This window comes from Mesocricetus auratus, unplaced genomic scaffold (genome assembly GCF_017639785.1).
Source record: "Mesocricetus auratus isolate SY011 unplaced genomic scaffold, BCM_Maur_2.0 Super-Scaffold_100024, whole genome shotgun sequence".
Classification (NCBI taxonomy): domain Eukaryota; kingdom Metazoa; phylum Chordata; class Mammalia; order Rodentia; family Cricetidae; genus Mesocricetus; species Mesocricetus auratus.
The window spans coordinates 20131897-20147655 of NW_024429205.1; the positions used below are offsets into that span (position 1 = coordinate 20131897).

Sequence of the window (15759 nt, forward strand, 5' to 3'; positions counted from 1 at the left end):
TGGTTCTCCTTATTTGTTCTTCCCAGTATGGATGCATAGAGTATATCTTTTTCTGCTTGTTACTCTTATTCACCTGCTAATTGGCCTGTTGAGGATGGTGCCCCATCCTTGCTTGTTAGAGCTGCCAGGGGCCAGGCTCAGAGCCTAATGACTCCAGTAGCAATATCAAGATGGGGAGTGGAGAAAAACAGTATTCTTAACAAATTGTGCTTAGACACCTGGATACTGACATGCAAAAAATTGGAATTGGAATTCTGCCTCGCAATATGCAAAACTCAGTCAAAATGGACCAAATATTTACAGCTAAGAGCTATAGCTACAAAACTTTAAGGAAAAAAAGCACAGAGGTAAATCTTTATGGCTTTCATTCAGTATCAGATCCATGACACAGAAAGCACACTATATGTGTGTATGTGTGTATACATATATGATTTCAGTGGAATCTAAAATTTTATATGTCAAATGAGACTCTGTCACACACACACAATCTTACTTCGTGCCTTGGAAGATGTAGAGAACAACTAGAAAAGCAGAGGATTCTGGGATATGAAAGCCCTTGGTATTAACCTCCATTGGCATGCCTTCAGCCTTATCTGGAGCAGCAGCTGCCAGAAAGGTCTATCTTCTCAGTGGGACTCCTGAGCTCTTCCAGGCTGGACTCCAGCCATTGTACTACCCGGAAAGACCTCCAGATGGCGCCTTAATCTCATCAGTGACTACTTTTATTTCAGCAACAGGCCACTAGGTAGTGAACCCGTAAGAAGGCTCAAGGAAAAATAGCCAGATTATTTGCTTGGTCCTGGACCCCCAGAGGGGCTTAAGGAGATGCAGCCAGCACATGAATGAGGTACCATAGCAGTTTTTCCCATTTCTTGACAGTTTTCTAGATAGCTGCGCTCTTTGGAGGCAGGCAGATCTCTGTGAGTTTGAGGCCAGTGTGGTCTACAGAGTGAGTTCTAGGACAGGCTCTAAAGCTACACAGAAAAAAAGAAAGATGTATGTCACAAATAGTGTTTGTGACTAAACCAAAAAGAAAAAAGATAAGAAAGAAAAAATCAGGAATTCACATTTAATTAAGATGTCATATAGTCATCTAGAAACTTATGTTTGGCTTCCTGAATGTTCCCCCTTCCATTAGTAAGTGTCTATGAATCATCTCCTGGGCCTCGCTTGGTAGTACAAAAGTGAACCAAGGACAGCTTTTGCACTTAGAAGTGAGTTGGGGACAAGATGTATTGACAAATGGCTATAGTCAGAAAATAAAGCAAGCATGGGACAGAGGGGAAAGTGTAAATTTTGTGTTGGCTGTAAATTGAGAACCTACGTCTGATATTCATTAGTCATGTGATCTTAGGCAAGTTATAAATTACTAACCTCTCTGGGCCTTTGATGTGAAAACGAGAGTGTTACCACTATTGGGAGGTGCCCAGGGAGCGGAGGAGAAAACATTAAAACCAGTCTTGAGCAATGGGTAGATGTTTACCTGAGGAGAGGCCACCCCATAGCTTAAGTTTCTGCCATGAAACAGTTGTTTGATCATGCAATTCCAAGTAGTAATTTTCATACGTGTCCAGCAGCATTGACATGGGAGGGACATAGAAAGAGTGGACAGTAAGTAAAAATGATTGCTAGGGACCAAATCATGTGTCTACTATATGAATGAGCCTGAGCTTTTATCTTTAAGACAGTGTTTCCCAAACTTCATTAAAGTACCCCTAAAGACAGGGGCAGTATCGTATGCACAACATGTGTGCCAGAGCCCCAGATTTCCTCAAAAGTCTCATCTTCAAAACCCATGAGGCTTTTGCATTATACTTCATATGTTATTTCAATGTAAAAGATATTACGAGGCAGCGGCGCACACCATTAACCCAGCACTCGGGAGACAGAGACAGGTGGATCCCTCTGAGTTCGAGGCCAACCTCGTCTATGGATTTCTAGGACATCCAGGGATACACGAGAATCCCCGTCTCGAAAACAAACAAACAAAAATATATTGTAGTCCTTACTCTCTAAACAAAAACAAAACCTGGAGAATGGGTATCTGTTCTATAGCTCTTTCACCCTATGTAATTATATGAATTTCCCATAAGCCAGTTAGTGAGGGAAAGCCATGGTGATTCAGACCTAGGGTTATGTGAAAGGCTTTAGTTTGTACAAACAACCCTAAAGCAATAGTGTTGAGGGTAGATCAGAAACAGAGAGACTGACGGACAGACAGACATGAGATAATATAATATCCTAGGTTGGAGATGGTCATGGTGAGGGAGATAAAGGGGGAAACAGATGTCAGCAACATTTCAGAAGCAGAACTATCATAGAAAATCGACCTGAGGTTGGGGAGAAGGGGTGGATTGGGATCACTTCCAGGTTTTCTGACACCATCAACATTAGGACTATAGAATGAGTATCAGTTGATAAATGCCTGCCACAGGAGCATGGGGATCTGGGTTTGATCTCCAGTACCCAGGTAAAAGCTGGGCATGATGGTATGAGTCTGTAATTCCAGTGCTGGGAGTGGTGGAGACGTGGATCCCTGAAGCTCATTGGACAATTAGTTTAGCCAATCAGTGAGGTCCAGTGGGGCCAGTGAGAGATGAAGAAAGGTGGAGGCTGGGTGTGGTGGTTCAAACCTTTTCTGTTTGTTTGTTTGTTTGGTTTTGGTTTTGTTTTGTTTTGTGTAGCTTTGGAGACTGTCCTGGAACTAGTTCTTGTAGTCCAGGCTGGTCTCGAACTCACAGAGATCCGCCTGCCTCTGCCTCCCAAGTGCTGGGATTAAAGGCGTGCGCCACCACCACATGGCTTAATAATTATTTTTTTGTTCTTTTGTTTTTCAAGACAGGGTTTCTCTGTAGCTTTGGAGTCTGTCCTGAAACTTAATCTGTTGACCAAGCTGGACTCTAACTCACAAAGCTCCACCTATCTCTGCCTCCTGAGTGCTCGGATTAAAGGCGTGTGGCACCATCGCCTGGTGTAGTTCAAACCTTTATTTAATCCCAGTACTTGGGAGCAGAGACAAGTAGATCTCTATACATTTGAGGTCACCCTGATCTACATAGTAAATTCTAGACTAGTCAGGGCTACATAGTGAGACCATCTCAAATAAATAGTAAGGAAGGAGGGAAGGAAGGAATTAAAGAAGACAACTCAGGTTTACATACACACACACATATGCACATACAAAAATTCACATGAATACATACCATAAAAAAGTTCTATTTGCTATATAACTTTGACCTTTCTCCCATTGAGACATGGGATCTATGCTCCCTGCCTTGCAACTGTGTTTTTGGTTTTTTTATTTGTTTCTTTTTGTTTTTAAACCAATCGGACATAGCTCAAGAATAGGATTTTGAAACTAGGTTATAAAAAGGGATTTTGCTTTTCCATCCATTTGAACCTCTACCCCCGGAACCTTCAACTTCCATGTGAATAGTCCAGTTGCCCTGAAGCTACCAGATGGTAGGAGAGCCAAAGCTAGCTAAGAGAGACCATGAAGGCAGGAGGCTGTCCAGAAAGCCCCTGATGCTCAACTCCAGCCACCATCTGACTCCAGAATCATCCAAACGAGTTTGTCCTAAACTCCTAGAAATTAAGATAATAAAATGATTGTTTACACCATAGCACTTATGGTGATTCACTAAGTAAAAACAGGTAAACAAGCAAACCTTCAAATGTTAACAGAGAGAGAATCTGGGAGCTGGGATAAGTAGATCCTCCTGCCTCCCATGTGATGAGAGCTGATGATTCAAAATGTACAACCTTTCATCTGAGGATGACTCAGGAGCTGTCTACACCACCCAGGTCTACACCTGCAAACACAGTTAGAACAAGGAAGAAAAGCAAACGGAGCCTGAAATCTCACCCTTGTTTTTGTAGCAGCCAGACACCTCAGAGGGGTAGTCAGGAACCACTTCCAGTACCCAGTTCTGTGGCTGGGGGCAATGCAACCTGGTACCTACATTTTTAACAGAGCTTTTTCCTGAAAAACTGCATTAGATGGGAGGGGCAGGGGGGAATTGGTTCACTACATGCCAGGTTTTTTGTTGTTTTGTTTGTTTGTGTTTTTCCTTACTTTCTAATCCACTACCTCTTTTCCCTAAGAAAACGGACCTATTGGGGGTGCTTTGGCATGTTCTTGGGTAGTCCTAAGGTGGGATTCATGTGTGCAAGGCAGGGAGACTTGGAGGAGAAAATTAGACCTTGAAAACTGACTTTAAGTGACTTAAAGAGAACCGAACATCTCTGGCATGCCAGCATATCCGAAAGAATCCATGCTGCTCACTGAAGGAGTATAATCAGACATGCTTGTGTTCATTCAGAGGGTGACTAAAGTCAAGGAAGGGAAGGAGGGTGTCTTCCTTCCGCCAGTATGGACATACACCTCACCGGAAATATTTGTGACTGTAGAAGGGAGGATTGCAAAAAAATGAGAATTCAGGCCAGGTGGTGGTAGTGCATGCCTTTAATCCCAGCACTCAGGAGGCAGAGACAGGTGGATCTCTTTGAGTTCAAGGCCAGCCTGGTCTACACAGCAAGTTCTAGGACAGGCTCCAAAGCTATAGAGAAGCCCTGTCTTGTAAAAAAAAAAAAAAAGTGAGGATCAGGATATAGAAAATGAGTCTTAGTTAATAGATGATTAGAGCCTTGGCACTAGGATCAAAAGGTAAGGGTGTGGGCCAGATAAAATGGTAGCAGCAGTAGCTAACAAAATATGTGCATAGGCAATGAGGAAGACGTGGACTGAGAGTCAGAGAGTTAGGTCAGAGAAAGGGAGGAAAAATGAAACCTTTGTCTTGAGTCGATTACATACACATTTAGTGGGAGTCTTCCATGTGTCACATCTATGGGAGATGCTGAGAAGGCTGAGGAGTAGTCCTGCCCACCAGGACACATAGTCTGACTAGGGAGACAGAGTGTACACAAAGGATGCTACTGTAAGAGGTATGTAACAAAGAAGGTGTGTACAGAGTTGTTTCGGAGGCGACAAGACATCCATGGGAGTCAACACTGGGTGAGAGAGAGACAGAAGCCACCTGCACAAAGAGAACCAAGCCAATGACGTCTCAATGGCGTTGGGCATAACAAAGCCCAGGCGGGAACAGCCTGGGCCAAGGGCGGCGGGAGGAAGAAGATCCAAAACTGAGGCTATCCACCAAAGCAGACTGGAGCAAGGAATTTGGGAACGTGATTGGGTACGCCAAAGAAGGACCTGTTGTGAAGAATGAATCTACACCAGCTAGTGGGCCAGGGGGAGGAACAACAGCTGTCAGCACGGGGACTACATGGTTGGTAACTCTCCGGGGATGCCCGATCAAAGACGGTGAGTTAACGGCCACCAGGCCACAGAAAAGAGCCTGCCTTTCGTTTTTGTCCTGTTGTTGTTGAGAGTGAATGTCACTCTGTAGCCCAGGAAGGGCCTTGAACTTTTGGCAATCCTCCTGCCTCCACCTCCCAAGTTCTAGAATTATAGGTGTGAGCCTGTAATTTACCAGGCTGGGAGGACCTGTCTCAAAACTACAACGGCAAATAAACTCCTCGAATATGTGTATAAATGCTATTCTATTACTCCACTTCGAAGTAAAGGCGCAGGCTTCCTCGTGGGAGGCTAAAAGGGACGACTGACTCAGGTAGGGGAAAAAACTTCACGCCTTTGAAGATTAGCGTAACAGACGGCAATTGGAATCCAGAAAGCAAGGAAGGTCATCACACCTGGCTTCAGTCCTCCGATGTCAGCGCAAGAGAAGTAACAGTCTCTTCTGCCTTTGCTGAAGCGGTAAAAAAGACCCCCACCATCCCGCTGCTACAGGATCAGAAGTAAAGGCTTCTTCCTTCCTTGGCTAGACAGGGTGGAGGAATTGTTACCCTGTTGCTAAGGAAAAAGGAAGGGGCTGTTCCCAGTTGCCATGGTAACAAGGTAAGAGCGTTCCCTCGGTACCGCCGTCCGTTTACCAGGCGGTTTCTTCTCCTCGTCGCTATGGCGATCTAGAGTGATTGTTCTCGTCTCCCGCACCTCCCGCCGCCGTTGCTAGGACGAGGTAGAGGTAGGGGTTGTGCGCCTCTCGCCGCCCGGTTGCCGTGGAGACGGCGGGTGCCCTGGCCCCGCCCCGCTCGGGCTGACAGCGGCGGCCGCATCGCGCCTGCGCAGTACTCCTGTCCCCCCGCAGTCTCTGTGCGTTGAAGCCGGAGACCGCGGCGGCCTCTGCTAGGACCCTCCGTCCCGGAGCCTCCTGCCGGAGCCGCAGCCTCTGCCGCAGCGTCCCCGCCGCCCGTCCCCTCCCCTGTCGCCTCCGCCGGAGCCGCCTCGCGCACTGTGAGTCGGGGCCGAGGCCGCGGTCGCCGTGGGGCTGAGTCAGCGGGAGGCCCGGGCCGGGCTGGGGGAGGGGAACCGGGCTCCCCATCTCGGCCGCCCCCACCCCCGCTCGTGTCCCATTCCGCCGGTCTCCGGCGCTCGGTGACCTCCCCAGTGGACTCGGGGGCCAGGCCTCCCCAGCCACTCCTACTCTTCCCTCCTCCCTCTCTCGCTCTCCCTCCGGACCCACCGGGGGTTCGTCCCCTCTAGATGTGGCGCTGTCGCACCTCTGCCCGTGGCGTTGTATTTCCCACCCCCCAAACTCCCTCCTGCCTGCCCTTGTCCCTGGTCCCTTCTCTTTACTCCGGGGCCTGACATCTCCCGGCCCCCTTTCCCCAAGTGATATGCAGAAAAAGAGTGACGAGGGAGAGAGCCAGTGGAGACCTGGGGGAGGGGGACATTGTATCTGTCCAAACCTTGAGACCCTAGGGACCAATTCTCCCACCCTCTCCTGACCCACTACTGACCCTCTCCTCCGGGATTGATTTAGGAAAGCAGGCCTGGATAGTTCTAAGTAGCTGCGGAGAGCCGGCGCGGCTTTCCGAGTAGGTTTTTGCTGAGAGGGGTCAAGCTACGTTGTGATCAGCTACTGTTGGGTGTACAGGGCTCGTGCATGGTGGCCTACTAGTGTGCCGAGCTACTGCCCTGGCCACAGGGAAGCGTAGGGGGTGGAGGGAGGGGGGACGTGGTTGGTTTGGGAGCTTAAGTTCATGTGCTTCCGGTTCGTTTTTGTGACTAAGCAACCTGCAGGACTCTTTAAATGTCTTTAAAGAGGCACATTACGTCCTTGGCATATGCGAAGTTTGAAGACCGACCTGTAATGTCTATAGCAACTGCTTACTGTTTCTATAAGGGGCTTTGGCAGGATTTGATCGCCGATACCCGTAAATTGAAGTAACCAACCAGGCAATAGTGGGTTTTGACGGCATGAGCAAAGTGGAGGAGGAGGGGCGGCTGAGAGTCCTCATGGAGTAGCTTGGAGACCTGTATCCCTGCCTCCTGCGGCTCTGAGTCTTGGCGGGGGGCCGTTGCCTAGTGCGAGCCGTTTCCTGGTAGGATTCCCAGGATTACCTTTTCTAGGCAGTCGCTTAACCATCTTGCCATGCCTAGTGTTGAAACAGTGTCCCAAGCTATTCTCTCTCTCTCTCTTTTTTTTTTCCCAGCAAGAAACTCAGCTGAAGTTAGTTTTTGCTGGTAGCCAGAAAGTTCTTCATAGACATGCCTCAACTCGAGGGCTCCTAACTACTGTGTGTACCTCATTGCCGGCTTCCTTTGATTAGTTTTTTTTCCTCCCAGATTTCAATGTGGCGTTTGAAAATATGTGTAAATATAAGACAGCCCTAATGAATGAAAGGCTCTGGACTTCCTTTCTTTTTTTAGCTACAGACTACCAAGGGCATGGTCCACTCCTAAAACTCATGGTGAAAGACCCCGCTTGTCAGGATCTTCTGGGGTTGCAAACATCGATTTTGCTGCTAGGCTTTGCTCACTCATGGCCTATTGGCAGCCTCCTCGGGGCCACTCCCTGCCCCCATGGCCATCAGATTCGTTTACAGCAGCAAACGCGGCTGTCGCCCTAGTTTTAAACATAGAGATGGAGTTCAAGAAAATGACAGCCCCCATTCAACCGTGGAGTTTGTTCTGTTTCGGATGCCAGTCTGGGGTTTGGCGGGATGCACCTGCCTGTGGTGCAGCGGGAACTCTGGGGCCCGAGAGCTACATTCCTTCTTCTGGTCCCTCTCTGTGTCGCATAGCTTGCCCAAATACCCGAGGAGGGCAGGAGGGGACAGCTGTGCTGGAGAGCAGCTCTTCCTGGACTGAGTGTATTTTGGGAATCAGTGTTATTACTGGGGTAGATGGGGATGAATTAAGCAAGAAAATGTGTCAAGACTAGAGAGATCAGGGGAGTGTTCCCTTTGCAGTCTGCTATGGGACAGAACCTCTTCAGAACATCAGAGTGGCTTTCATATGGGCTAATTTGCCTTTGAAATCCAGAGCAGTGTTTTATGAGATAATGATTGAAAGCCTTATAAACTGACCCTCTTAAGAAACATGACTGAGCCCTCTCTCATACGCCTATCCAGCTGCCATTGAAGGTAATTGTTAAGATCAGGGAGGGGGGCATGATTTGGGCCAAGTCAGACCTAAAGCTGTGTGACAGATGTTATATGGTTTTATAGGAATGTATTTCCTTGATCTTGAGACAAACCTGTAATTTACCGACATCTTTTAGGTAAAGTTAGTGTGTGTGTGTGTGTTTCAAAAGCAGGAATTAGCAAGCCTCGAAGGAGATATTTGTGCATCTTAGAGTGAGAATGATGCTTCATTTCTTTAAGGATGCCAGGACTGCCCCACCTAAGAGCCCATTCATTGTCAAGGTGGGTTTAGACGATTAACCAGACTTAGGCATGCTAGTAACTACTGAACAAAACAAAGTTCCCATGTGGGAGTCCAACTCAGGGTCATAATATGCTACTCTCCAGAAATTTATCAAACAGCCCTGCATATAGGCAAGTAGTGCTTTTCAGAAGCTGAGTAGAAAATATGAAAGTTCAGACCAAACTGCATGTGCTCCAGTTCATTTATAGACATGTTTGTGAGGGTCCCAGACACATGTTCCTCTCCCTGTAGTGCATTATAACTGGACAGGACATAAGATGTCATAATGTTCTTATTTCCAGGTTTTGACGTGAGACACCAAGAGTTAAGTGATTTGCCCCACGGTGACTCAACTAATGTAGAAAGTATGTGAAGACACTCAACTGTGTACAATGTGCAAATGACTATTAGTGTCTGAGTCAGGATTAGAACTCACATTTCCAGACATGCTATTCTATACCACCTTACTGGTGCATGTGTCACACTTAATCGTACAAAGGGCTTAATAAAAATAATTTAGTAGTCTCTAATTAGCCCTGTAGACAAAGACTTCTTTTATTGTCTGAGATGATGTTGCAAGGCCAGGCAAAATGTCCAAGTGTCTAATTAAATATTTATTCTTGCCACCTTAAAAGTAATTTTTCCCCACACGTTCCTACTTTGAGAGGTCTTCTTTTTTAAAATATGCATCACTTAACAGAAAGCAAATGTGAAGTTTGGTGTTGAAGTCTTCTCAGCTCATCTGTGAGGCTGCTGCAGTCTGGAAAAGAAGGAAGAGTGAGCAGAAACGGTGCTGAGAGTGGGAGCGATCGTGAGGGATAGCTCCAGGGCTTCCTTCCAGCTCTCAAATGTGACATTCCATAGGTGCTGGGAGTCATGTGGTTTCTCATCCCCTTCCTTTGGAAACTGAGTTAATCTGGCCTCTCAAAACAGACATATCTGGGCACAAATCCTAGTCCTTCTACTTCCTGACTGTGTGACATTGGGCATTATATAACTGCTGGGTGTTAGTTTTCTCGCCTGTAAACCTGGGTGATGGTTGTTCCACAGTCCTCATCTGTAAGCCTGGGTGACGGCTGTCCCAGGGAACTGTTAGAGGATGCTAGTAATCAAAGCTTGTAGAGTAGCTCCTTGGTAGCAAGTAGCAATCATTATTTACATTTACTGGTGCCTTAAGTTTAAAAATAATGCCTCCAAGTCTGTCATGACAAGTCCATCCTGAACTAATGCTAAAGCCCCCGTCCCTCGGGAGCCTTCCTGATGTGTTCAATGGAAGCAAAGTCTTGTCCCATTAAAATCTGAGTGAGACTTGCAGTGTTATTGCAACTGTCAAATGAGAGAGTGTGTATGTGAAATGGTCCTTTGTCCCATGCATTCAGCTGACTTGGTTGTCTGACAAAATAGCCAGGCATGAGCAGTTGGCTGGAGCAGAGCACAGGCTTGGTGTGCTGTGGACTTGCTCAGCCCTTGTCCTGGGGGGCCAGTCTGAAGAATGCTGTTAATTTGAAATGGAAAGCTGTGGAGTGCTGGCTTACTAGAAACCCTCACATGGCCCTCATTCACTTACCCTACCCTTAGAGGTGCCCCTTGAGCCGTGACTCTGCTCAGGAGGGGAACCTCCTTCCTGAGTGACAAGAGGAAAGGGGAGGTCATTCTGGAAGGAGCAGTTACAGAAAGGCTCAAGGCCTTTACCAGGGAAAGTCAGTCATGTGGCCAAGCACAGACAGATCTAAATCCCTAGATGAAGTTCATGTCCACCTACAGGCTCTGAAGACCAGCTCCATGGTGGGTAGAGTGGTTCCCTAGCATGTGAAGTCTCGGGTGTCATCCCCAGCATTGCAAAGAAACTTGGGAAATACCTACCTGTAGGAAGCACGATTTGGGTGCAGGAAGGACACTTAAGGGGGATCTTTTGCTTCCTCTGCTCAGTATTTGACCTGTTAGAAGACACACTGTTGTGTAACTTAAAGAAGATCAAATAGGATTGATAGTGCACGTAGCTCAGTGAACACATTTTAATATAAAACCCCAGTTGGAGCGTTCAGTGATGGAGCAGATAACACTAAATTGCTTCCTTCCATAGTCCAAGCCAGTGTCCAAACCAGGCTCTTGAGGCAGGGCCCTCTGAAGTGACTGCTTCCCTGGCAGCCCAGAATACTTAATGAAGCACTCACCTCATCCGCTCCTTGTCCCTTCATGCCCCCTTTTGAGCACGGTCTCCTCTTCTTGACCATCGAAGCAACCATTACTTCCTAATAAGCTAAATTTAATTTCAGCTATTGACAAAGGTGGCATCTGCCCATGTGACCTGTACAACAAGTCTGTGAGGGGCACATAGTGCCACACATGGAATCCCAGCATTTGGGATAACCTGGGCTACATGGTGAATCTGAGTCTCAGATAATGACAGCATAGTAAATCCTGTGCTTCTTACATCAAAGGAGCTGGAAGCTTAAGGGACCGACCTGAAGTATGGGTACACTCTGTGATGGTAGCTGCAGTCTAAGCCAGGCCTGGCTGGTTCTTCTACACCATATTAACAGATTCTGTGAGAAATGACTAATAAGGGGCTGGGAAGATGGCTCAGTACTTAAGAGCACTTGCTGTTCCTGTACAGGACCCGGGTTCAGTTCCTGGCACCCACGTGTTGGCTCACAGTCTTCTGTGGGCACTCATGGGGCGCACATACATGCAGGCAAAGCACTCAAGCACAAAAAAGAAGTGCATCTAAAAGAAAGAAGGAATGAGCAGTGAGTGTGGTAAGAAGTCACTAAGCGGCGTTGAATTTTTAATTCTGTCATCAGTTGGCCAGTGGCCTCTTTTAGCCAGGTGCCCTGTTGATTACAGAAAGGTGGCACACTTACCAGCTGAGCTTTGGGTACTTACCCAGAAGTAACATGGGTCATGCTAGATAATTTACAATCCATCACCCAGTCTTTCATTTGGCTAAGAGTACAAATCTGCACGGTAGCTGGCCAGGGTTGGTGAGACACCTACAGCCAAGGGTGGCTTTTCCCCAGTGTGGAGTTGGCTGGCCAGTGCTTGGCACACACTAGATCGTGTTTTCACTAGCGCCATGCCCTGCCAACTTTGCTGAGCTGACTAGATGTTGTTTCCCAACTCCTTATCATAGCATCGATGTCCTAAGCGCTGGACGCGCCTCACCTCCCTCAAGTAAATAAGGACTTAGCCCATGTGAAATGTTTTGACTCCACCCAAAGTGATGTTTTCCATGTAACTATTTCCTATATATAGGAAATCCTTACCACTTATATGACATGATTAAAATAGCTGAGCAAGAAGCACAACTCCAAATCTGCCTAGTAGTTCAGACTGTGTGTGTGAGTGTACATATAGCCTTAAAAGGACACACATCTTTAGACCATAAATTGCCATTTTCAGACTACTTAGGTTAAAAGTGTAATTTAAAATACATAGATTTTTATTAATGCGCTATTAGTAATGTAAAATATTTAAAATAGCCAGTATTTGTTGGGCCAGAAGCTCTGGGCATGGTGGCTCACACCTTTAATCCCAACATTTGGGAAACAGAGTCAGGCAGATCTCTGTGAGTTCAAGGCCTGCTTGGTCTATGTATTGGTCTATACATAGTTCCAGGCTAGCCAGGAGTGCAATGTGAGACCTTGCCTCAATATCTCCCACCCCCAAATTTAAATAAAACAACAGGAAGTGTTAGACACTGAGGACTGGTGAGGTTCACAGAAATAAAATACTGCATAGGCATTAAAAAACCCTTGCCTAATAGTATTAGTGAAGCCAGCAACAATGGCACACATCTATAACCCTAGCACTCAAGAGCCTCAGGCAGGAAGAGCCAAGTACAAGACCAGCCTGAGCTGTACATCAAGTCCCTGTCACACACACACACACACACACACACACACACACACACACACCTCTCATTGACATCAGAACTTCTTATATGGTCAGTGGGGCAAAAAGCTATTAAATAATATGTCAAAGATGTCATTTTATTAACATATGAAATATGAAAAGATTCTAGAAAAATATCTACCAATTGTAAATACTTATCATTATGTATTGCTGCTTTTTGTTTGTTTGATTTTCAGAGACAGGATTTCTCTGTGTAGCTTTGTACACTAGACTGGCTGGCCTGGAACTCACAGAGATCCGCCTGCCTCTGACTCCCAAGTGCTGGGATTAAAGGCGTGTGCCACCAGTACCCAGCTGCATTGCTGTTTTTCCTTAATGTTTTTTCAAGCTTTTCTGCATTACACATTAGCAACTTTTTACATTTTAAAGCTGTGACATACAGTTTCCAAGTAATAGAGAAATCCATAAAAAGATCACAGTGTGTTTGGTTTGTAAAATGTTTGACATTTGTTTATCGCAGGGTGTGCACATACTGTGAGGACGGTTCATACAAGAGGCTCCTCTGTTCTTTCCTTAGTCCTTGGAGACTAAGCTCAGATCCGCAGACTCAGCAGAAAAGTTCTGTTACTCTCTGAGCTGTCACACCCCAACTCCCACCCCCAGTCAGGGTATTTAGGTTGTGTATATTTTGAGGCAGGGTCTTCTGTGTCCCAGGCTGACTTTGAACTTGCTACCTCTTGGGGGATAACCTTACGTTTCTTATCCTTATGCCCCTATGGTAATATGATCATGGTAATGTGCTGCTGTGCCCACATTTATGAGTTGCTGGGGTTCATACATGCTCGGCAAGCACTCTGTCTGTTGAGCTACATCCCTGGTCTGGTGTTTAGTGCTTTAATGTCTATTCGGTTTCATTGTCACCATGGTTACTATACACTTCTCAGAAAGTTTCTTTAGGTAGCCTCTTCACTTATCCTTTGAGAGAACACAGCATGTTGGATGAATGTGTCTTAAAAACAGACAAACATCGTGAGTCTATCCACAAATTGAAACGATTGCTCTTGATGAAATAAGATGTAGAATAATTGTGACGAGAAGGTGAGAGTTGGCTGGGAAAATGGCTCATTGGTTAAGAGCACCAGCTGCTCTTGCAGAAGACCCAGGCCTCTCAGCACCCACATGACAGCTCACCGTCTGGAACTCCAGTTCCAGCACGCCCTCTTCTGGTCTCCTTGGGCACTGCATATATGTGGAACATACACATGCATCATGCAGACAAGGCACACCACAAAATAAAAAATAAACCTTTCTTTTTAAGAGGGTCTTAAAATAGCCTAATTTGCCTCTTAACGTTTTCTGTTCAAATTTATCAGCTGGCATAGCCCAGGAATAAAAAAATAAACCTTTCTTTTTAAGAGGGTCTTAAAATAGCCTAATTTGCCTCTTAAGGTTTTCTGTTTAAACTTATCAGCTGGCATAGCCCAGGACTCTGGTTTTGATGGTCTGCCTTCCTCCCAGGCCTTCCAGATTACCTGAATTGCCAGATCCCCAGTGCTCTGGGGCCTTCCTGTAGGCCGTACCTCATGTTGGGTGTACATATTCCTGACTGAAGTGCTGTCAGTCTATGCTCCGGCCTTCATAGATACCTTCTTCTCTCTGTCCCTGGTCCCATTTTGTTTGGTCACTAGCTAGAGATCCTTTTTCTTCCAGGGATGGACGTGGTTGTCTAGGTTAGGCTTTTGCTGGTAGAGGTGTCTGTTCAACTTGAAATGTTAGGGAAGGGGCACTTGTAACCTCCTCCTGGGGATCCAGGGCCCAGGTGGAGCTGAGGGACATAGAACCCAGCACACAGCACACAGATTCTGACTGCCCAGACACTCATCCCTTATGGGGCAGAGTGAGCAAGTCTTTGGTTATGTCTGGCTGAAAAGGCTCTACTACCAAGTGATTGTTGGGCAAGCAGTCACCTTATCTTGAGAGCATTGTTGTCCTGGTCACCTTGTAACATGATATAATTATTATATAATATCCTGGTGACCTTTGTAGCAGTGTTTCTTGGCTGGTAAGAAGTGACATCTTAGCTGCTTTTGAGTCAGCAAGATCATAGTTGGGGTTGATGTGTGTGTGTTGCTGTGTGGAAGCGGCAGGTCTCAGACCCCTAGATGAAATTCAATTCCTTCCTGTATGAGCAGGGTTACGCTGAGGGCTTCTCTCCAGGGGTGTAAATGTAGCTTGTAACAGACTCCCTGCAGCACTAGGCTCTTGGCCACACCTTGTCCCCTTCCTTGCGGATTATTGCCATTTGTCAAGGACTCAGATTTTTGTCTCTGATTTGTTCTGATTTTAGATAGGTGGAGTTCACAGCTGAAAGCTCCCACTTTGGGCATCATATTAACACCCGTAAGTGACAGGACCACTGCTAAGTGCAGGGAGGCAATGTACCGGCCCCAAAATAGCAAGCTTCTGTGTTCTGAGACAGCTCGATAAGACTTGTATTCCCCAGGAAGTAGAGTTTCCAGGTTTATAGGTTATTCTCACCAATGTGCATGTTGTCTTCATGAGGCCTTGTTGTCAGCAGAGTCAGAAAGTACTTGCCCAGAGTCTTCTCTGTCTTGTATACGTGATTGCTATGTATTGATGGTGACCCAGCTGGCTTTTAGTTAGAGTTTACTATTGCAGTGATTCCGAAGAGGTCTTCACATATTTCATGACATAAAGAGAGGAGCTAGAGCCAGCCCTCCATATGTGTGGATTTAACCAACCAAAAAGCAAAACGTGAATTCGCATGTGCTGAGAGTGCTGTGCTGAGTCTGTGTGAGGACGTGTAGTCATTGCGTTAGGTATTACAGATAATCCTCTTGTGTCTCCCTCGTCATCCACTCGACCCTGACCCTGATTTAAAGTGTGAAGGAGGCTGTACCTAAGCTGTGTGCAGGCCCTAGCTGTCTTACAGGAGAATTGAGCACAAGAAGACTTTAGCATCCACTGGAAGACCGTGGAGCCAAACTTGAAGGGAGAGTTGTATTTGGAGACAGTCATTCCGTGCAAAGGAGAAAGGGGCAGAAAAGAACTGTCTGTGCAATGGCAGGGAAGGGGTGCTCTCACAGACAAGGGCTCTTCTCCCTCTGAGACTGGTGGGAGAAGAGAGTGGCTCTTTCTAACCAATGGGTAAG

At 46.4% G+C, this 15759-nt stretch overlaps 1 protein-coding gene across 1 annotated transcript in view; it reads left to right on the forward strand.

The window, feature by feature from the left end:
* The first annotated feature begins 6140 nt into the window (after positions 1 to 6140).
* Mapre3 (microtubule associated protein RP/EB family member 3) overlaps positions 6141 to 15759 on the forward strand; it is a 42185-nt gene continuing 32566 nt past the window's right edge. Inside the window, exon 1 of the mRNA XM_005073520.4 lies at positions 6141 to 6313. The gene's annotated coding sequence lies outside the window, so the exon portion shown is untranslated. The remainder of the gene's footprint in view (positions 6314 to 15759) is intronic.